General features: G+C 46.8%; 1 long non-coding RNA gene across 1 annotated transcript; it reads right to left on the reverse strand.

Annotated features, from left to right (window-relative positions):
* Positions 1-960: 960 nt before the first annotated feature.
* Positions 961-10,416, reverse strand: LOC132250039 (uncharacterized). Its single transcript, XR_009461636.1, has 4 exons — positions 10,285-10,416; positions 3,382-3,544; positions 2,781-3,007; positions 961-2,655 (listed from the first exon to the last, which is right to left on the reverse strand). It is a non-coding gene; the product is annotated as an uncharacterized LOC132250039 (long non-coding RNA).
* Positions 10,417-23,904: the final 13,488 nt, after the last annotated feature.

Raw genomic sequence — 23,904 nt, forward strand, 5'->3', positions numbered from 1 at the left:
TTTCCAGAAACAAAGTGTGTATCTTATTTGGGGGCATGTGATAACAAGAAAATACAGTATTTGAAGGGGAAAATCCTTGGTATATTGAACGCAGCCCATTTTGCTTCCATTAACTATCTGGAAGAAGGGTTACTTTAATTGCATCTGGTGAATGTGACCTAGAATTTTCCAGCTTGTACTATGAGTATATATAGTGATGCAGGAGAAATAATCATGGTTGTTGGGATGCTGGTACTTGTTTTTTGTGACTCTTCCCCTGACCAACTTTGCTTTTCTCTGTTTTCAACTCTACCAGGTGATAGCAACAGAATAGTAGTATAACTAAGGGCAGGGTGACCAGGGCACCAGTTCCACATGATGATGTAAAGGAGAGACAAAAATATCAGCCATCACCACTATTTTCTTAGCTGCTGCACTGCCACCAGCAGTGTGGCTTTGGCCATTGCCCCATGCACCACTGCCACCCAGAGCACAGAATTGCTTAGTTACACCTCTGCAAAGGCATGAAGTCAGGAAATTTCATGGAGCCAGAAGTGAGTAGGGATATGTACAGATGAGCTAGTTACCATGAGGTAACAGATTAACTCTCTTTCACTGAGGGCTAAACTACCATAATTTATTTTTCAACTGCCATGGAGTAAGAGCATATATACCAGCACTTACCACGAAGTAAATCCCTGCTCCCTTTCACTTCACAGTGGGTGCATCTACACAACATAGTACATTGCTATGGCAGTGTAGCATTGGTGGACATGAACCATGATGCAGTCTCTACGGCACAGTTGTAACGACCTGTGCGGCACCTGGATTGCACACTACTGGTGGCTACTGTGCAGTTGAGCTCACATGCACCCAGTGACTAGTTCAAATGCCTACATTTTAATTGGTAGCAGTGTAAGGTAGAAGAGATGATAATGCATTTATGCATAGACATATATTTTGATGGATCAGTCACTGTTATGAGATTGCTTTCTACCTATGTATGTCTAAATAGTTAAAAGATAAGGTGCCAGGAGATGGAGTTCATGAATATGTAGCAGGGGTCTTGAGTTTTTTAGAAACGATATAACTTCTTGTTATAGACCTCAAATTATTCCCTCTATGAAGTTATTGCCATCAGCCCTTAACAGACACGTTACAGTGGTAGGAATGATAATGAGATGGCAAAGGATCTTCTTTTGGTCATGAGAGAAATAGAAAGGAGAAAAAGCAGGAAATGAGAGAGTCAGTGCTTATGGTGCTGAAGATGAGACTTTACTAACTCAGTGTCCTTGTAACACATAGCACATTGTTCTACAGCAATCCTCAAAAGCATTGCAGAATCTCTAGTGTAACCTGGAATCTTTGGCTCATTAATATTTTTACTATGTAGTACTTTTCTCCAAGGATGTGTCATAAAACAGACAAATCAATGCTGTGGACTAAGCTGTTAGAGAAGTTTGAGGTAACAATGTCATTCAGTGAAACAGCAATATTAATTTTTTATCTCCACCCAAAAATAAATTGTGAAAAGGTGAAAGTGACAAAAATGGGTTTGGGGGGAGAAGGAAAATGTTGTCGTGTTACACAGAGATATATACTAAACAGAGACTGTTAAAAAGAGGGAATAAATTAGAAAAGATTTGACCTTGTCTTTTTAAGTGGGGACTCAGGCATAAAACTGCATTGTGGGTCACATTCATGTATTTAATGACAGGTCTTTTGTCTTTGTTCAACCATCTGCTTATACAGATTGGACAGGAGCAACAGGGAAGAAATATGCTATTTTCTTACATGATGCAACAAGATGTTGCTTTTCCTGGCCACATGTAAAATGAATTTATAGCTGAAACATGCCAGAAATGCCTGAGGGAAACACTAGCCTTAACAGAATTCTGATATTTTTTTTCACCATTGAATAATGGAACTGAATGCCTTTTTTCTTAAAACAACACAAGGATGGATGGCTGCATTTCACTGAAGGGAGAAATCAAAGCTACACATTTCATAGGCTACAGCAGGAAAAAGTTATTGAGCTCCAGGGTCTTGTATGTGCTCACATGCACATATAAATAGATCTAAATGTTGCTCAGTATGCAGGAAGCTCATAGAGAAAGATTTCCTGATTGCTTATTAGGTAATTATATTTATTCTCAGGTGTTCAGCACTGTAGAAACTGGGCACATATTACATGGGTTGGGCAGGGCAAACTTCATGTTTCCCAAATAAACAGAACAAGTATACCAGGAGTTTCTGCAGTGACTAAAGAACATATTTGGAAAATATCTATACATTTGAGTAAGGGGGTTGATTCAAAGCTTGCTGAGATCTATGGAAAGACTCCCATTGGCTTCATTGGATTTTAGATTAAGCCCAAAAGATAAGGGAAACCAGAACTCCCAGTTAATAGATGGCTGCATCTTGCAGTGCACTTCAGAATACAGATAAGGCAGGGTGTAGAGGTGTGTCCTGTTGGAAGGAATTCCGGTGGTGGGAGTCCATAAGCAAATTGCAATCTTCAAGACAAAGAGGTGATGAAGAGACCAAGGGGCCAGGTGTAGGTCCCAATTATACCAGGCATAAATCTATTAACTCCAATGACTCGGTGCAGTTATTTCAGACTTGGAATGGTGTAACTGAGAGCTGAACATAGGTCATACTGCACCTGCAATAGAGCTATAGATAAAAAGTACAAAAGAAGTGAGAAAGATTAAAGCAACTCTTCCCAGCCAGTTACTACACACATGGTCTGGTTACCATAATGCCAAAACTTCCATGTTGGTTAAAATTTCATCACTTACACTCTGGGAATGATCATTTCCTCTCAACATGCTGACAAAGCTCATTGTTTATTGCTCACAGCATGTCAGAACTGCTGGTTTTGCTTTAGATTGCAGGATGTTTGAAAAGCCACATTCTTTTTCTGCAGCCAGCTTGCAGTTGCTAAGTCCCTCGGTGCCAGACTCAGCCGGTACGTTTCTCTTTCCTTCAGGATGCTGGAGCCTGTCTCAGATGAGCTAGAGCAGAACTGTTTTGAAAGCAACACAGGAGAATGTCAGATTGAAACTGACGAAACAGAGTGAGAATTTTTTGGACAATCAGGGCCAAATTATTCCTGGCAGCTGCGCTTATGGCTTTTCCAGAAGAATCAGGGATCAAGGGGAAAGAGATGGGTGGGGCTATTGTCTCATTGTTGCTCCCCTCGACATCTCTTGAGAGGCCACCCCAGAGGGCATGTCACGAATTAAGCCATGGAAGGCTGGTCTAGAGGTACCTCCAGCATCTCTACAGTGTAATATTTTGCCAGACCTGCCCATGCTCTTCACATAATCCTTCACATTGTCCCTCTCAATGGCAGGGATAAAACTTATAGAGGGTTTACCTACAGAAAGGGAGCCATACCTGCTACATCACAGGTGTTTTGTTATAAGGTGACCATATGTCCCATTTTTTCTGAGGAGAATCCCACTTTAAACACCAGTCCTGGGCATCCCATCAGTTTCTTCCAATGAATGCTTTTGCCCTGTTTTCAAAATCATTCCTGATGGAGGAGTAGGAGAGGTTTCTGAAAATGGGACAAAAAGTGTTTATTTCAAGAAATCAATGAAATATCTGGGACAGATTTCTCTCTCTCTTTCTGTCTTGTACACACACACACACACATGTATGTGTAGGTGTGTATGCATGTCGGTGTACTCAACTTAGACCAGAGTGAGTGTCCTAGAGACTGAGAAGGTTGTGGGGGGGAGCTTCTCCCATGTTATGATTCAAGAAATAGTCACTCTAGCCTGCTAACACTTTGTACCCACTTTGGTGACTGCTTGGCCAGGTTTTAGAAATTGCCCTTTGTGACTGGGGAAACCAGGGAGAGGAAGCAGACAGATTAAAATGATGGGTTGTAGTATCCAAAAAAGGAGAGGGCAGTATGGGTCATTATTGTCTGTAGTGATGCCAAGCCCCTCACCAAACCTAGCATTGCACCAACAGCAAAAGCTAAGCTGTGCATATCAGCAAATTCTGAACAAACTACTTGCACAGCAAGAGATCAGGAAAAGGGTAATCTTGCAGGAGATGGAACTCATGCCATGACTTGCTTTGTGATTATGGGCAGATCAGCAAAGCCTGTATCCATTCATATGTACAATGCTTCATTTTTTTCAGTGCCTATCTTGAGCTTAATAGTGGTGCTAAACACCTGCAGCCACCACTTGTAGCAGGCTGCATGCAGGCTGCATGCCTCTGGGGCTCCTGCACAGCCACAGGCAGTAAGTAAGCAGTTGTGAGCCTGCTCTGGGGAATTGGGCCAGCTGAGAAAGAGAATTGGCTGGCCCCATAGGAGTTAAAAGCTCCCAGGGTTCAGAGAGAATGTAGCTGAGAGAAGGAGAGGAGGCAGATAGGGTTCTGGATGAGACCCAGGCACCACATCAGGACTGCCTTTCTCCCAGGGGTTTGCAAGAGACTTTGAAGAAACCCTGAGAGATGCTGAGAGACTGTGAGTTGCTGGAGTGAAACTGATGAAGAGAGAAGAGTGGAGGGCTGGTGGCAGCAGATCTAAGCCTGGGAATTCTCATGGATTTGGGAAAGACCACAGGGGGTGACATAACCCCATTGTTTGGATTGTTCCCTGCAGGGAACATGTGTGCCCCAGGGAATCAAGCTAAGCAGATCCCCAGCCCACTATATGTGGTGGAGAACATGGGCACTTGCAGACTAAAATGAACTCCCGCTACAGAGCAAGCAACTGGGCAGGTTCACCATTGAGCAGAATCAGCATAACAGGCTAACCTTGACTTTTTACGGAACAAGTATGGGGGTGTCCCTGTAGCCTCAAAACAGGATTAGAGGCTAAGGATACCACTTCTGACACAGCTACAGACTGAAATAAGGATACTAAATAAAGTCGTCTGCAAACACGCTCAGATGAGCCAGGACTATTAAAGCAGGTGATGCAGACAGTAGTGCAGAGTGATCAAGCCAGTAGTATTTCACAAAAGCAAAATATGGAGTTCTAGCAAACCTGGCTAGAAATGCAGCAGAGATTTTTGGATCAGCTATCTGCCCTATATTTAAAGGCAAAGGGCAACTAGATGGCAGAAAACATCAATACAGAGGCTGAGGCCCTAAAAAAGCTAAGACACCAACTAGCATCTCAGCTATTATCAGATGAGGTAGCTGAGGAGGCAACACTCCTGCAATGGAAGCTCGCTGCTGAGCAATATAGTTGAAAACAAGCAGAAGAAGAAGTGACATCATTGAGACAATGCCTGCAGACTGGGAAGAAAGAAGCAAGGAGTAAAGAATTAAGGCACCTACTTGCTGCAGAGAAGGAGGTAAAGAGCTGAAACAACTGATACTCACTGAAAAGAAAGAAGTAAGAGGTGAAGGTGGCAATGTTAAGAAAAGAGGTAACTGATGCCGTATCTCATACTGCAGAGAAGGGCCATGGGACAGGAACTATCTGAAGGAAAAGGAGAACCAGGAGGTGTCCACAGACACCTTAAAGTGGCAATTAAAAGATCTGGAGAAGTGCCAGAGAGAGCTCAGCCAAGAGACAAGAAATTAGGAGGGAAAACATATTCAGACTGAGCAGCTTTTGGCATCAGTGCAAGAGGAACTTACTAGCACTCAGGTCCTGATGAAACAGCTAATGCAAATGGGCTACCTGTATTAACATCATGAGAATAAACTAGTTGCCATGAAGGGCAAATGCCAAAAGGAACTGTAACAGGGAACCCTAGCCCTGTCACCAAAAGACAGGTTGGCCCCTTTAAGGCCAAAACTTTCTGGGCACAGAGTGCCGGTAAGGCAGGGGTTAAAATCTGAGCCTGGCCAGCTAGTCAGCTGACTGGAAGGGGCAGACCAGGACTATAAAAACCCTGGGCTGAGTGGCAGTAGGGGCCATCAGCCAAAGGGGAAGGAGTGTGTCCCAGAGCTCCATGGAGAGGCTTGGTGAGCAGTCCAAAGGCTGCAGGAGGGGAACTACGGAGGACCCCGGAGAGGTGGCAGCAACCCTAGAGGAAGGACTGTAGCTGACGGTGGGGAGCTGAAGAATGAACCCTGCATAAATGTAAGCCAGCATGCTGACTTCTTTAATCACATTTCTCTTGGTGGCGGTTATTGCGCATGGACAAGACTGTTCCTATTTTTTTTTTTTGTTGTTATTGACTAACACTGGTGGCTTGGGCGAGACTATTGGGGAAGGAGGAGGCCTCACTGGGACCCCCCCTACAGCATGGGGACCAAGCACCAGTGTGAGTGCAGGATTTGGGGTGCACTGACCCTGGTGCCAAAGAAGGCGCACTATTCGGAGGACACAGGCCCCACCACCAATGTGGGCACAGGATTTTAGGGTGTACAGACCCCAGTGCTAGAGGGCATGATCCTAAAAGGCCAGGGTGGTCTGGTGCACCTGGGGTGAAACTTGGTTTTTTTTGGATGGGGACAGTGTGAGTTCAAGGCCTTTCCCCGGCCTTGAACTTGCAGCCCCCTGGCTGTGGGGCTGGTGGCCAGGCCTCTAGGACAGGCTCCAGACAGGAGCAGAAAGAAGGGCCACGAGCCTCAAGACAAGGGAACAAAGACTTGTGCCTCGGAGTCAAACCCTGTTTGGTGGGTTTAGACAGGGAGGCCTAGCTAGAAAAAGACAGGGGTCAAGGTCCATGGAGGCGGAAGACCCCCAACATACGAAATACAATAAGCAGTCTCCCGTTTAAAAGAACATCAGTATAATAATTTCCATCAAGACGTGGCAGGAGAGTAGAAAGCGGGACACAAGAACCTTAAAGGGGACTTCAAGGGCACCCCACATAAGGCATAGATAACAGGGAAGATGGAGCTGGGGAGGGTGACCTGTTACAGGAACATAAACAGAGGCAGAAGGGTGTCCGTGTCTTGCAGGACCAACTCACCAGTCTCCAAGAAGATAATATCAGGCTGGCAGAGGAAAAACAGTTGGTTAGTGAGAAGTCAAGCCTTGAACAGAAAGTGTTCGAGACAGAGCTTGACCAGCTGGAAAAGACATGCACATGAGCTGGAGCACCTGAGGCTAGAATACAGAAAAGTGGGAGCTAGGAACGGACAACAATGGAGAGATAGCAGAGTGACTGAGTGGGTGGAGGACCAAGAACTGAAAGGAAGGCTGGAGAAAGAGCCTTGACAAAACCACACCTTGGAGAGAGTGTTGCAGCAAACCCACATGCCGGAGGTGAAGATTACCTATGCTGGAGGACCAGCTACAGGTGTAGCACTCTGGAAGGCAACCCAAGGAGACATGGGGGTCAGGGGAACCCTGCCTTTGGTTAAGCTACATTTAGAAGGGTGGCCAGATGTCAAGTGGGTACTGACTGTGTCCACCGCAATCCAGAAGTGGGGAGAGGCTGCTAAGATGCCCCAAACAGGAATTATGGGGTTTGGGAAGGGGGAGAAAACTCTCAGGGAAACAATGAAGACTTTTTAGGGTGAAAACAGCCACAGGAACTGAGACCAGAGGGCTGGCCAACTCAGCTCTACAGTGTTTCAGGCTCAGCTGGAGGAAGCTGAAGCAAGCATTCCAGAGTTTGGAAGAACAAAAAAAGGGAAGAGCCAAGGCACAGGGACTATGAGTTTCAAATACCCTAGTGAAGCCACATAGGCAATTGCCACATTGGATGGACAGGTAGTGTGTGGCAGGCCCATGTAGGTAAAACTGGACAGAGAGACGGTTTCCTATGGTAACAGCCAAACAGAGGTACTGCCTTGTGACCTAAAGAACTGTGGGATAGAATCTGGGCCTGGGAGAAAGCCCCAGGGGGTGGCTGGGAAGCCACTTACCAGAAGGGCTGGGGCTTGGAAACAGATAGGCCAAGGGCTGGGAGCAGGGCAGTCAGCTGAGCCCTTTTGGCAGAAAGGAGCAGATCTCCTGAGCAGGAACTGATCGACTGATACCTCAGCTGCTTTGGGAACTGTGATTAAGAGGCCCACAAGACCAGGATCAGGGAGCAGGCATTGAAGCAGTTCCCTGGAGTTGCCCAAAGAGAACTAAGGGGAGCTGATGGCCGGGGTAGAAGCAATGACCCAGAGCTGGGTTGAGTTTGTGTTAGCTGTTGTGTTTAAATTACAACATAAACAAAATATCCACATAATATTTATATTGTGGATTAAACTATAACACCGGAGGACTGGGTGTAGCTATCAGGTGAGGTTTAGAGGCTATGGCTTCTGAGGGGCACACTGAGATTTAGAGGACAGAGGGGCACACCACATTCACATGGTGACAGAGGTCATGTGATAGACGTGAAACAGCCTTGCCCTGAGCGGGGGATGCCAGGGGGCTTGTGACTGAGAATCCGAGAGCAGCCTCACCTTGAGCAAGGAATACCAGGGTGAGTTGGGGGGAGGGGTGCAGCTGGAGCCTGAAGCCATCAAAGCTAAGACCAAAACCAAAGAAAGAGCCTGAAGCTGTTAAGCTAAGGCCAGAACCGGGGCTTGAGAAAATGCAGCTAGAGCCAGAGCGGTGATGGCTGTGACTTGAAGGCATTAAAGCTAACACCAAATCCCACAAGGGGCAAAAACGAGGGCCAGGAGGCCCAGAGCTAAGGAGACTGCAGCTAGAGCCCAAGAGGGGTGATAGCTATAGCCTAAAACCAAAGAAGCTAAGACTAGAGCCCAAGTGGGGCAAATGACCAGTGGTTAACATCCACAAGTCATGGGCATGGCTACAGGAGAGGATGGAGACCACAAAATGAGCCCTTAAGACAACTAGAGTGCAAAAGCATGGATGGGCCAGGAGGGTCCTATCAAGCGCCTAACAGTGGATAAAGATTTGGAAGAGGGTGCCCGTCTTGAGAGTGGGGGGATGTGTAGCATGCTGCATATAAGCGGCATGCCTCCGGGGATGCTGCATAGCCGCAGGAAGCCATAGGCAGTAAGCAAGCAAGAAATCTCATGAGGTCCAACAGGGACAAGTGAGAAGTCCTGCACTCAGGATGGAACAATCCCATGCACCAGCACAGGCTGGGGGCTGATGGGCTGGCAGCAGCTCTGCAGAAAAGGACCTGGGGGTTACAGTGAACAATAAGCTGAATATGAACCAACAGTGTGCGCTTGTTGTCAAGAAGGCTAACTGCATACTGGGCTGCATTAGTGGGAGTGTTGCCAGCAGGTCAAGGGAAGTGATTATTCCCCTCTATTCAGCACTGGTGAGGCCACAACTGGAGTGCTGTGTTCAGTTTTGGGCCCCCACTACAGAAAGGATGTGGACAAATTGGGAGGGTCCAGCAGAGGGAAACAAAAATGGTGAAGGGGCTGGGGGACACAACTTATGAGAAAAGACTGAGGGAACTGGGGTTATTTAGTCTAGAGAAGAGGAGACTGAGATGGGACATAACAACAGCCTTCAACTACCTGGAGTGGGGTTTGAACGAGGATGGAGCTAGACTGTTCTCAGTGGTGGCAGATGACAGAACAAGGAGCAGTGGTGTCAAGTTGCAGCAAAGGAAGTTTAGGTTAGATATTAGGAAGAATGTTCTTACTTGGAAGACAGTAAAATTCTGGAACAGGTTACCCAGAGAGGTGGTGGAATCTCTGTCCTTGGAGGTTTTTAAGATCTGGCTAGACAGAGGTTTGGCTGGGATGATCTAGTTGGGTAGGTGTCATAGGGTGGGGTCCCTAGGGATGGCCGTGATGCCCCTAGGGCCCTGTGACTATGCTAGTTTTGGCCTATGGGCGCCTTCTATTCTCTTCTGCCATGTCTTGATGGTTAAGATAATAGATGGTAGGTGGGGAGGCTGCCCTCAAGTTGCTATGCAGTCACAGTCCTGGTGGACCCCACTTAACCGTGTGGTTCTTAGACCCCTTGCTGAGTCCCACTCTAAGTAAGTCTCTCACGGGACACCCCAAGCCTTATGGGTTTGATGCATGGCTCCAAAACCATCCCTTTACCACGTCCCCATGTCTTGCAGGTGGTATTCAAACATTGTCCCTCTGAGGCCTTGATCTAGCTCGGCCTCCTATTGTCACTTAGCCCTCGGCCCCTGTCTACACACCCTCACTGACGCTGGGCTCTCCACAGCCCTGTCTGTGCACCCATACTGGCACTGGGGCTCTGCATGGTAGTGTGCCCCAGTAAAGCCTCCTCCTCCCAAATAGCCTCAGGCCGGTCCACAATAGTAAAAGCAACAACATAAATATGAGCCCCTGGGCTACAACATAACAGCAACCATAACAGTGGAGGTCACACTCTGTCCCTTTAAGAGTGCCAGTTTCTCCCTCAGCAATGTGTGCCTCCTAGCCCCAGATAGTTTAGGAGCTCCTAAAGTTCATTAGTCTTACCAGCAGTAGTGCAGGCACCCAGGTATCTCCTTAGAGATTTTCTGCACAAACTCCACTCCCCCTGGCAGCTGCTAGGGCCCTAACTGCCTTCAGTCCCAGCCCTGGGACTTATGGGCCCAGGGCCCTGCCTTCTTCCAGTCAGCTGCCTTCTTCCAGGTGCAGGTGCAGGCTAATTCCCTCATTAGCCTGCTGCCACAGTAACCTGCACCTGTGAGGTTTCTGTCTGGCTCCTAGTGCCCTCTCTCTCTAGGCAGTTTCAGCCCTTAAAGGAGCAGGCACCTTAGTGTCCTACGACAGTAGGTCCTGCCTTGAGCAAGCTGGACTAGATGACCTCCTTAGGTGCCTTCCAACCCTAATTTTCTATGATTTTAAGCAGTTGCAAGCCTGCTCTGGGGGATTGGGACAGCTGAGAAAGATAATTGGCTGGCCCCATAGGAGTTAAAAGTTCCCAGGGTTCAGAGAGAACACAGCTGAGAAAGAGAGAAAGTAGGAGGCAGTGGCAGCAGTAGTGGTAGTGGTGGCGGCGGCGGCAGCAGCAGCAGCAGTTGGCTCTTGGAGGAGCCCCAAGCATTAAACCAGGACTGACTCTCTTCTGGTGGTTTGCAAGAAACTGTGAAGAAACCTTGAGATATGCTGAGAGACTGAGTTTACAGAGACACTGAGTTGCTGAAGTGAAACTGATGGAGAGAGAAGAGTGCGAGAAGACCCGAGCCCCGGCACTCTTGTTGGTCTGGAACAGACGACAGGGGATGAGAGGCCTGTTGTTTAGGTTGTTCCCTGCGGAGAACATGTGTGCCCCAGGGAAACAAGGGAATGACTCAAACTCTGTTTTGAGTTAAGCAGATCCCCAACCAACTACATCACTCAAGCACCCTTATCTCCTTTTTAGGTAAGTATATGGTAATAATTAGTTACAGGTTGCATATTTATAGTGCTTTCTGTCCTGGGGCTTATGTACACTTCCTTAATGCTGCCCGGGAGAAAGCCTTGCCTCTTACTCCTGTTCCATGCATGCCCCAAAAGAGGCAATATAACACCTTATGGTGGCACTTAGCACGCATTTAGTGTCCCTGAGTCTCTACTGCAGGCATGCTGTTCAGAGTGGGCTCAGTACTGCTCAAGTGACTACTTTGCATCTCTTCTGGGATTTAGTTTCTGCAAAGTAGTGTGAGAGGGCAAGGTATGCCCTGGTGGCACTGCTGGGCACATCATGGAAGAGGACAGGCTATACACTAGGAACAGGTAAAGCTTCAGGACCTTAGCAACGTTGAATATCAAAATTGGGGTGTCTCAAGCTGGGTGTCCAAAACTGATGGGCCCTTTTAAAAATGTAGGCTCTCTGTGTTTCTGTTTACCCATCAATAATGGGGATAATACCTGCCTGTCTCACGGGTGGTGTGATGCTTGAATCATTAATTTTGAGTAACTGTTCTGAGATCCTGGCATAGAACGTGGCTATAGAAATGCAAATCATTATTACTTATGCTTTATCCACCAAGATATGTATTTCTAATTGCTGCTGACATCACAAACATCTATTTGAGTTCAGGAAGGGGTGCAGGTGCTACAGGTCTGGGCATGTTATCTTTTTGTATGGGCCACAAACGCAACCTCAGATTTGGGTCCAAATTTCTCCTGGTTGTGGCGGAGTTTGTAGGTGAGGTTTTGGTGAAACATCTCTCTTTGTCACTTGTTGCACAGAAAACAACCTTGGACTTGGGTCATCACAGGAAATGGGCCTCTGAACCCTGAACAAATTTGGTCTGCATAAGCAGGGGTGCTACAGACAAGAATGAAAATACCTAAGAGACTGGAAATGCAAGGCTTCTCAGCAAGAGTTTGAAATCACTTGAAGTCTAACAGTGAAAGCCCTCTATCTTTGTAGAGATAAGTGGTAGAAAGCAGGGTAGATTTGCATTTTATAAACCAATAATGCAGAGATGTATAACATAAACTGTCATGGGAAGCTGGGTGACAGCGACCATGAGCTGATCATCTTCACCATCCGCCGAAAAGCTGGCAAGTCAGTCAGCAACATGTAAGTCCTTGACTTCAGGAAAGCCAACTTTGACAAGCTCAGGAGGCTTGTCAGTGAGGCCCTAAGGGACCATGACCACGGGGAGAGGGGAGTTCAAGAAGAGTGGTTGCTCCTCAAGGGAGCGATCCTCAATGCACAAACTAAGTCTATTCCATCTCGGAGAAAAGGCAGCAAGAGGGCACAGCAGCCCCCCTGGCTCTCCAGGGACCTAGCAGACCTCCTGAGGCTAAAAAGAAAGGCCTACAAAGGATGGAGGATGGGAGTCACCTCCAAGGAGGATTATTCTGCACTGGTCCGGTCCTGTAGGGAGCTGACCAGGAAAGCCAAGGCTGCAACTGAACTCCAACTAGCTTTGAGCATCAAGGACAATAAAAAGTCCTTTTTCAGATATGTGGGGAGCCGGAGGAAAAGCAGGGGCAACATTGGACCCCTGCTGAACCAGATGGGGCAACTGACAACTGACGCCCAGGAAAAAGCCAACCTATTAAATAGGTACTTTTCGTCGGTCTTTCATCAGCCCCATGGGACGCCTGTGCCTGCTACAGGGCCGGGAAGTCCGGGTGAGGGTGATCCCCTGCCCTCCATTAATGCTGACTTTGTGAAGGAACATCTTGAGAAGCTGGATACCTTCAAGTCAGCTGGCCCTGACAATCTTCACCCCAGGGTACTCAAGGAGCTGGCGAGCATCATAGCCCAGCCTCTAGCGCGGATCTTTGAAAACTCTTGGCGCTCTGGTGTAGTGCCCGAAGACTGGAAGAAGGCCAACGTGGTGCCTATCTTCAAGAAAGGGAGGAAAGTGGATCCGGCTAACTATAGGCCCATCAGCCTGACTTCTATCCCGGGGAAGATCTTAGAAAAGTTTATTAAGGAGGCCATCCTTAATGGACTGGCCGACGCCAACATCTTAAGGGATAGCCAGCACGGGTTTGTTGCGGGTAGGTCTTGCTTGACCAATCTCATTTCCTTCTATGACCGGGTGACCTATCACCTGGACAAGGGAGAAGAGATTGATGTCATATATCTTGACTTCAAAAAAGCCTTCGATCTGGTGTCCCATGATCGTCTCTTGGAGAAACTGGCCAATTGTCGCCTTGGGTCCCCCACGATCCACTGGCTGGAAAATTGGCTCCGGGATCGGACCCAGAGGGTAGTAATTGATGGAAGTCACTCATCGTGGTGTCCTGTGACCAGTGACAGGCTCTGTCCTTGGACCCATACTGTTCAACATCTTCATTAATGATGTGGACACTGGAGTCAGAAGCGGATTGGCCAAGTTCGCTGATGACACCAAACTTTGGGCAAAGTATCCATACCAGAAGACAGGCGGGTGATCCAGGCTGACCTGGACAGGCTCAGCAAGTGGGCGGACGAGAATCTGATGGTGTTCAACGCCGATAAATGCAAGGTTCTCCACCTTGGGAAGAAAAACCCGCAGCATCCTTATAGGCTCGGCAGTGCTATGTTGGCTAGCACTATGGAAGAAAGAGACTTGGGGGTCATCATTGACCACAAGATGAAAATGAGCCTGCAGTGTGATGCTGTGGCCAGTAAAGCGAGCAAAACGCTGGCTTGCATTCATAGATGCTTCTCAAGCAAATCCCGGGACGTCATTCTCCCCTTGTACTCGGCCTTGGTGAGGCTGCAGCTGGAGTACTGCGTCCAGTTTTGGGCTCCACAATTCAAAAAGGATGTGGAGAAGCTTGAGAGAGTCCAGAGAAGAGCCACACGCATGATCAGAGGTCAGGGAAGCAGACCCTACGATGACAGGCTGAGAGCCCTGGGGCTCTTTAGCCTGGAAAAGCGCAGGCTCAGGGGTGATCTGATGGCCACCTATAAGTTTATCAGGGGTGACCACCAGTATCTGGGGGAACGTTTGTTCACCAGAGCGCCCCAAGGGATGATGACTAGGTCGAACGGTTATAAACTAGTGCAAGACCGTTTCAGGCTGGACATAAGGAAGAATTTCTTTACTGTCCGAGCCCCCAAGGTCTGGAACAGCCTGCCACCGGAGGTGGTTCAAGCACCTACATTGAACACCTTCAAGGGCAAACTGGATGCTTATCTTGCTGGGATCCTATGACCCCAGCTGACTTCCTGCCCTTTGGGCAGGGGGCTGGACTCGATGATCTTCCGAGGTCCCTTCCAGCCCTAATGTCTATGAAATAAGCAGTGGGCTTACCCCATCAGATGCTGCATTTGATGGACTAGGCCCATTATTTAAGGAAGCTTATGCGATGCATCGCTGATTAAGTTTATACAGTGCAGATCTACCCTCCTTTTTGCCTGACTTCAGGCTAATATGGCTACCTATTTCTCTCTGCTCAAAGGTAAATGATATCCAGAGTGAGAAAGACCAGTGCTTTTATTGTTGATCAGCTGCAAGAGAGCTTACAGATTAGAATCATGCGCTGCTGCTAATTGACCCTCAGAACCCAACTGCAGATCGCAGCAAGGTGTAATGCTGCCCTATGCATAGAGCAGGGGTGGGCGAAATATGTCCTGTGGGCCTGAACTGGCCCATTGAGGAATTTTGTCTGGTCCTTCAGTCCCACCCAGCCCAGGTGCAGGGTGGGGCAGCTCAGGCTCTGGCATGTGCAGCTGGTCCCACTGCCCCCAGCCATGCAGTGGGGCTGGGGCAGTGTAGTGGCAAGACTCACTTCCCAGCAGCACTGGTGGTGGCAGCTCCTTCTTTCTGCTACTGCTGTTGGACCTGTCCACACTGTCCAGGAACCCTGGCCCGTCCATCCCACACCCACCACTAGGGGCTTGACCCACACGGGTACCTGAACAGCTGGGTGGTGGGATGGGGCCACAAGTGGGTGGGTAGCAGTGTTCAGGAGCAGGATGGGTAGGTGAGGCCAGGATCATGTGGCAGGATCTTGTGGCGGTGACAACATGGGGCCAGGGCCAAACCACGATTCACTGATCGCACATCCGTGCAATGGGTGCTAGTTCCATTGGCAGGGGCCTGAGGGGAGTGAATCTCGGCTCTGCTTTGGGCCCCAGCCCCATGCTGTCACCACCCCAAGATCCTGGCCCCCACCTTGGATGCAGCTCCCTGTATGCCTGTGGCTCCATCCCATCCACCTGGCCATGTGCCCTGCCCACATGGAACCTGGCCAATCTCCATGGAGACCCCGGGATCACAGAGTGGTGATAGTGCAGGGCTGGGGTTCGGGGCAGAGCTGTGACTTGCTCCCCACACACCCCTGCCTGCAGAACCAATGCCCTTTGTGGGGCTGTGCAGGCAGCAGATTGCATCTTGGCCCCAGCCCCATGCTGTCACCACCCCATGATCCCAGGGTCTCCATGGAGATTGATCAGGACCCATTCAGGCAGGGTGCATGGCCATGCAAATGGGATGGGGCTACTGGCAGGTGAAGAGCAGCATCTGGGGCTGAGATCTTGGGGCATTGACAACATGAGCCCAGGGCAGAGTCACGATCCACTACCCACATACCTCTGCCCGCAGAACTAGCGGCCATTGCAGGGACATGTGGGCAGCAGATGCCCCAGCCCCGCACTGTTACTACCCCAAGATCCTGGGGTCTCCCCAGTTCCACCTGTCCATCTCGCTCCTCAGTGCCAATCCCCACCTGCCTGTGGCCCCGTTATGCAGTTGAGTGGGGAGTAGAATCAATTAGGGAGTTTTGCTGAGCTGTTGTGCAGTGGGGCAGAGGGCATGCTGACCTGGCCTACTAAAGCTGACCAAAACTCCCTATGTTTAGAGACGGACATCACACAAAAACTGGTTTAAGTGATCAGAAACTAGTTTAAACCTGCAACAGAACAGATGTTCAGTGCACATTAAACCAGTTTGAAAATGGCTGAAACTGGTTTGAGATAAACTTGGTTGAATGTAGTATCAGACTTAACTGATTTGGCTCAAACCAGTTTATGCAATGTCTGTCCTGGACCCCTTGCTGGTATAATATAAACCAGACTCCCCTAGCATTCTGGCATGCTTTCTAGGCTGGGTGGGGCTTTCTGCTCCACAGCAGGGCTGGCCCCACCCCTCAGCTCCCTGGCTAGAGCTCTTGCAGAGATTGCAGACACAGCAGGGTCTGCCTGGCTTTCTCCTGCCCTAGCCCTCCCCACACTGGTTGCTGGATAAGCAGGGATCCCCCTGCCTCCATCTCCACCAGCTCAGACCCCAGCCCCAGGGACCCTAGGTATGTGGTATGCTAGCTAATGCTGAGAGGTGTATGTTTCTCCAGTTTCACTGGGACAGGTTGGCAGAACAATGACCACTTAGGGCTTTTTGGAGCTAATCAACAGGTCAGCTGTTAAGCTGTTTAAGAAGAGTTTGAATTAAAGGAGAGAGGCTATTGTTTTGTTGATGAGGTGATAAACACTGTTATCATCCCCCTGCTGGCTTGCTTGCTTTTCAGTTTGCTGCAGACAGTATAAAGAAGCAGGGAGAGGGAGATTGTTGTTGATGATAGTGAGATTTTCAGATGCATGCACCGCGCACCCCCACTTGCTTCAGAGTGCTAGCAGGAGGCTGGGGTCTGGCAACACTCCTGACCCTTGAGCAGCCAGTGGGGAAAACCCTGGGGTGGTGCGGGCAGGGTGGGGGTTTACACCCCTCCCTAATCAGAGAGTCCTGCCAGGGCCTGGCCACGCTCCCCCCCTCCCCCCCTGCTCATTGCTGTGGAAGGAAGGGAGGACTGCTCTAGCACTCCCTGGCTTCTAGCCTGAGCCAGTGCAAGCATGTGTCTGAATTTCCTCAGTCCAGAGAGAATGTCTGTCCGGTTACAAACCAGTTTAGCCTAGCCAGGTTAGACTAACCTGCAAAGATTGAATCAATTCAGGCTTAGGCTTTATGAATGTCTGTCCCTAGCCTATGTGGCCCGCAGGCCCAAATAATTGCCCACCCCTGGCATAAAGTAACCCACAGCTCCTGCCAGGCAAAAAAGCATCAGCAGATCTCCTTAACAGGGAGGAGAGATGCTGTAAGGCAGCAGTACTTACCCCCAGCCTAAGGGTCAGATCTGGCCTAAGGAGTAATGTCTTGTGGTCCACAGAACTCCCCATAGGACTGAAAATATTTCAGTGAGGAAGCAATTGCTTATCCCTTGGAGCCCTGTGGGCTGGATAATATTGTCCTGTATGCTATATGGGGTGTGCAGGGCTCAGTGGAGGCAGCACAGGGCCTGATCCCACTGTGTTGGGCTGGGTAGGGGTGGCGTAGGGTCCAATTCTGATGTGGTGGGTTGGGTGGAGGCAGTATGGGGCCTGATTCTGGCACACTGGGGCTGGTGGAGGTGACACAGGGCCCAATCCAACTGCATAAGGATGGGGAAGGCAGCATGGGGCTGGGCAGATACGGCACAGGGTTTGATAGTGGCACATGGGGTCTAATCTGGATTATGGTCTGGTCCTGTGCCATTCCTCCAGCCTGCAGGGCCAAAATGTAGAGCACCACTGCTGTAAGGCACTGCAAGAGGTAAGTAAATGTCTCAGTACCTCTGTCGGTGGTGCTGCCTGTGTCTGTTAGGTGTAGTGAGGGCTTTACCAATTACCTCTTAAATGCCTACCATCACAGGTTGTCTCAGACAGTTAAATATAGGATACAGTGCCTTGCATCTCTAAGGTACTGCCTATTGATTTCTAGGTCATCAGTCACCAAACACTGTTACTACATGAAAAGTATTTTGATGCCTATATGGCCTTGGGCTGGTAGTGGCTATAGGCTAGTGGTTGACAGTGTCCACCATTATGACTGGCAGTAATTCAGCCCTGAAGGTCCTAGATAGGTGTGATCTTTTGATGCCCCTGGCTTAATCACTCCTTTCTAGGTATTTAGTTTATCTCAATTTACTACCTTTGCATGACATGACTTTACATGGATCCTGCCTTGCTCTTTGCTCTAGTACCTTGTTAATCTACATTTTATTTGCATGATGCAGCATCTGTCTAGGTAATTAAACAAAATAAGGCATTATTATTATTATTATTGTACGGTTGTTTTGTCTTTTTTTGTTTCACCTTTCCAATTAGTATAATCTCTGGAAACTTGGATAAGATCCCTTGGCTTGCATTATGCAAAGGTAATAAAACCCTGGGAACCCAAAACGCTTTTCCATTGTTCATTACCAACCGTCCCTTCCCAACCTGAAAAATCCTGCTTTATTGCTATAATTTGTTTCCTGCCCTTTACCTGATTTTTCTCCCCAGTGTGTCAAATTTCCTTTTGTCCAGCAGACCCGGGCATTTAGAAGTCAGTGTGGCCTCATGGGTAGAGAGCCTCAGACGCATGGTCTTTGTTCGCCATTCTACTGACTCACTAAGTGACTTTGGACAAGTCATCTGCCTCAGGTTTCCCATCTGTCAAAAAAGAAACATTTACCTCCTTTTGCAAAGTGGTTTGTGATTCCTGGTGTATTAATGCATTATAAAGGGGCAAAGTGCTGTGGCTGTTGCCACCTTCATATTCCTCAGGTATGTAACTTTGATAAATAGTCTACAGAAAAGGACCTCCCTTGTCCCTTCCTTAACCCCCGCCTGTTGTTGCGGTGTTGCTATATCTTTAGCGGACTACAGTAATTCAGTTACAATTTCTCACTGCACCCACAGGCCCTTATCAAGATTTTAGACTTGAGCAATAACTGTCCAATCTCTAAGGCTTTCATCCAGCGCTCTTGAACTTAACGAACTTGCTGCTTCTGCATCTGCTTGTTGCATCTCTGCCTTATGTTCTTGTGCCTCTGTTCCATATCTATTTTCAGATCCTCTGGTAGGATCCAGCCTTTCTGAATTTATGATCTACAGGCCTCAGTACCTGACCTCTCTGAAAGCACCTGATCTGAGATACTTTAACTGTTTTGTTTGTAAAGGCAGCTGCACAGTAGTTGCCACATCTCTAATAACACTCCCAACCCTGCTACCTATTAACCCAGCAGTTTGCTTATCATTCATAATTACAACCTGAATTTCAGGAAGAGAATCTTTGTCATTTTTTTTTTTTTTTTTTTAAACCAATCCATCTTACTTGGAGATCTAGGCATATCTGGCAAGCTAAGGGAAAAGGCAAGGCAGGGTGGCACATTAGAGGCTTGTTCAGAGAGGCATAAGCTTTCATAAGTGATAGCCTAATTTGTCAGATGCTATGACATGTAGAGGCCTGTACTTTTCCTTCTATATCATTTCTGAAGAAAACCTGCTCTGGTCTGGTGAAAAAATGCATTAATTCCTAAAACACATAGGAGTGCCAGAGTTTGACCTCATTTTCAGGACTGTCAAGTTGGAATGACTCCACTGATGCTAGTGTAAGGGAGATCAGAATTTGGTCCGTCATTTTTAAAGTTCTCTGGGATTCATGAAATGTAAAGTAACTGTCTCCTCATAATGAATCCATTCATTCTGTAAACTAATTAACTCTCTTCTGTTGCAGATTTTTTTTGTCTAACCCTCACAGCTAATTATTTGGATAAAAAATGATGAATCGCAGTAGTTTTATAGAAAACACACAGTTCCCAACTGACTGACAGTTATTTTTTTAATGGTTGACTGTATGAATGAAAAATCTCTGAAGAGGAAGCAGGGAAACTCATGGGAGCCAAATTTAGAATTAAACAATTTTGTGTAACCACTCTCTACTCCCCCATATTTGCAAATTCAAAAGGCACAAACAACCCTGATGGAGTGCAACTGCTTCACATTGATGTGTTCAAACCCATGCTTCAGTTTGACCTATTGCCTGGACTAATCGTTAAAAACATATATATATATATATATATATATATATATATATATATATATTGTGGGGAGCAATCCTGAAAATGCTAGAGAGATGGAGTTGAAGACTTAATAGAGCTTTTCCATATCTAAGTCTTCTGATCCATGACAAATGGAATTTCTTAGTATTTGAAACAGGAGCAGGGTAAGTTGAAAATGACTAGCAAGAGCTCCAGTGTAAAGTCTTTGTACTATAAAAGAAAGGAAGTCAAGCTTTTTATTGCCCTTGCTGGGAGTCTTCTGCAAGTCTAATAGCAACCAAACCAAATAAATATTCCCGAATGAAGTCCATATTCTCTTAGCCTTGGTTGGTTTGTTTGTTTGTTTTGGGGGAAGGGGGCGGTTCTTATTGATATTCAATTGTTTTATTGTACACCTCTCATAGGTATGCCAGCAGATGCCTTTCTAATCTGATAGTCTAACCATTGGGCTCATATTTCTTCTAAAGTGGTGTATTCATTATATCACTTGGTTCAGTTACTGTATTTGTTGCACAACAAACAGTGGCTTTTATTGTTTGCTGTTCACTAGACCATTCACAGACAATCTTATACTGTCTCCAGAAATATGCACCTTGCTTATTGGCACCATAATATTATATTAGATTAAATCAGTGCTGGTTTCCAGTCAAGTTAAGGGTGGTTGGTCACTGCTTCCCTGTTTTGAATCAGCTATTAGGCCCTTTAGTCATGCTGTGTTGGTATCTTGGAGTCAGTGTCATCTGCCTGCTTTGGTTGTCTCCAGACTGATTAAATACACTTAGCTTATTTTATGCTATAAGCAGATAATGATCTCCCACACTTAAGGCTGTGTCTGGGTCTGATTCCTACATTTCTTTGTATGCCCTTGCAGTAGGAGTGTTGGAACATCTCATTTTGGCTTGCTGAGTCTTTCATCTAGATCTCTCTAAAGACAGGGGATACAGACATATTCATTCACCGGAACTAGTCATTCAGCAACTTTCACATCAAATAAAGTTGACTTTAAAACACCAGATGGGGGAAATAAGTTTTTGGGAGGGTGAGTGGTAGTGGAATTAAGGTGTGCAAGATTTATTAGGAGTATTTTCGGGGGAAGCTTCAATAATTTTGGAGATAAGGGTTGAACCATCTGAAAGGATTTGAGGTCAGAACGATCAACCACATTGATGGGGATGGATCATTTTTTTTTTTTCCTCTTGTGAGTAGCAGCTGATGAAACAGGGGTCCTTAAATTGTGTATGGTATTAGCTATACCTTTAAGAGAGAGTGAATTACCAATCCTCACATTTATGATCCTATTGGCAGCCTCCCTTCTCATCCTTCCCACACACTATTGGTCAGGTGACCTCTCCTCCCACTCATTTATGGTTCTGTTGACCCTTGCTTTCCTGTTTCCAATGGTAGAACTTCCTTGTGGCTATTTCAGCACCGTGGCAAATAACTTTAGAAATGCATTTAATGTATTTTAGTGTGATTTTTAGCAGCTGTAAATAACTATGGGCACTTCTACATGTGCTCCAGTGGATGGGGGTGGGGCATGGCACTTTAATTAGAGCAGCTCTTGGAGCATGTCTGGTGTGTCAGTATTCCCACTGGTAATTGCCACACTGCAGCAGACTCGATTTAATCGCGCTGGAATTCCAGCATGTTGGAGCAACCTCCATAGGTGCCCTGAGGGAATAAACAGTGCTGTGCAGACCACAAGTAAATGCTCTGTGCATCATATTTTGGACAGTAGCGCGATAGAACATTTGGTGTTACCAGCAGCTGGAGATTACCCATTTGATCAAGTGATTGGGGCCTATAAATGGAACAGGAGCATGGGAGTTCTGTCTCTGCTGTTTTGGGGAAAAATTGGGTTGGCTTGTGCTTATGGGCATCCGAGTTGCCCATGGATATTCTTAAATGCTGTTCTTATTTCTAGCATCAGATGGCCTGTTGTTCTTGTTTTTGTGAGACTTCATCACAGGACCATGTTGGAAATATCTTCTTATTACATGCCATATCAATATGCTGTTTATTATGGGAAGAAACTATGGTTCAGATTCTGCAAGGTATTTAGGCACCTAGCTTCTTGTTAGCTATACCACTCCCACTGAACAACTAAGTGTTAGGCACCTAAATATCTTTGAGGATCTGGGCTTATGTCCACAGACCCTTATGAGAATTGAGCCTTTGAACTTCCATGTCAGCTGGCACAGAAGAGAGAGTTGATTTTTGAAGAATTACTTGGCTATCTTTGTTGTGTGAAGGGAGTCAGATAACTGTTTGAACTTTGGGTACGTTGTGATGTCTGAATCTTAGTGCTGATGTAAAACTTCTGTCACACGTAGTGATTAGCAAGTTACCACGTGACATTAGAATGATTTAAAATATACTAATTAAAAAGAAAAGTGAAAAAAATAGGTGGGAAAAGTTTCGGGTTAAAAGTCCAGACAGGAATTTTCTGAAAGCTTGAGGGCATTGGGATTGAGAATTTTTGCTTTACAATTATGTGCGGTTCAATAACAATAAAAATACAATGCCTCGCATCTCTAAGGTGACTGTATTAATTGCTAGGTCATTAATCACCAAAAGTTGTTACTACATGAAAAGTGTTTGATGCTTTTATGGTTTGGGGCTGGCAGTGGCTATAGGCTAGTGGTTGACAGTGTCCGCCATTACGACTGGCAATAATTCAACCCTGAAGCTACTAGATGGGTGTGCACAGTTGATGCCCCCACTTATATCACTCCTGACAATAATAACGACAATAATAATTTATTATCATTCCAAGATTGTGTTAGCTCCTTGACAAAAAAATGTAGATACAGATTCTGCCCCATAGCTATTTTGCTTTTTGTTTTAAATGGGATGTTACTAGCGAGGCTGCCAAATGAAAGCACAGTGTACAAGGAGAGATGATAAAAAATACAAAGTAATAGCTGAATTTAGATGTGCACATCCTTGGCTCACAGTTAAGATTTTTAAAGTATGTAACAAACTTCAAAGAACAGGGAGTATTACTGCTTCATATACTTCATATATTTACTGCATCAGCATGGAACTGAGTTCTTAGGCATCATTTAAAAGATGAGAAAAGTGGCATCATAGATGAAAGTATAGAGATAGTGTTCTGTGCACAGAGAGCCTTGTGAAATATGCAAAGCTGGCTTAGGTAAACAGATGAAAACAGATGAATCAAGATTGGAGTTGCTGGCAAAGGCAAGGCAGCAGGGCAGGCGACTGTGGAGTGAACTAAATCACACCTTGAAAAGGAAACGGTGAAAGTTTAGCTTGAACAAAGTGAATAGTAAAACTCCCCTTGACTTTAAAAGGCCTAGTATTTTTCTCCTAAGAAATCTGACAATAATAAAATAGGAAAGCAGGAGACTGGAGAGAGATTCAATTAGAGACTAATATGCTAACTTATTCTGGTAGTGCTGAGGTGCTGCTGGGAGGGCAATACAGTAGCACGCAGACAATCCAGGAAGTTTTTGGAGAGTGATGGGGACAACTTCCTGGTGCGAGTGCTGGAGTGGCCAATTAGGGGCTGTGCTCTTTTTGACCTGCTGCTTATAAACAGGGAAGAATTGGTGGGGAATGCAGTAGCGGATGGTAACTTGGGCAGCAGTGACCACAAGATGATTGAGTTCAGGATCCTGAGGGAAGGAAGGAAGGAGAGCAGCAGAGGACTTCAGAAAAGCAGACTTTGACTCGCTCAGGGAACTCAGAGGCAGGATCCTCTGGGAAGCCAGTCTGAGTGGGGAGAGGAGTCCAGCAGAGCTGGCACTACTTCTAAGAAGCCTTCCTGAGAGTGCAGGAACTAACCATCCTGATGCATCATCTTTGAAAACTCAAGGTGATCAGAGGTCCCCGATG

Source organism: Alligator mississippiensis, chromosome 1, assembly GCF_030867095.1.
Source record: "Alligator mississippiensis isolate rAllMis1 chromosome 1, rAllMis1, whole genome shotgun sequence".
Classification (NCBI taxonomy): Eukaryota; Metazoa; Chordata; order Crocodylia; family Alligatoridae; genus Alligator; species Alligator mississippiensis.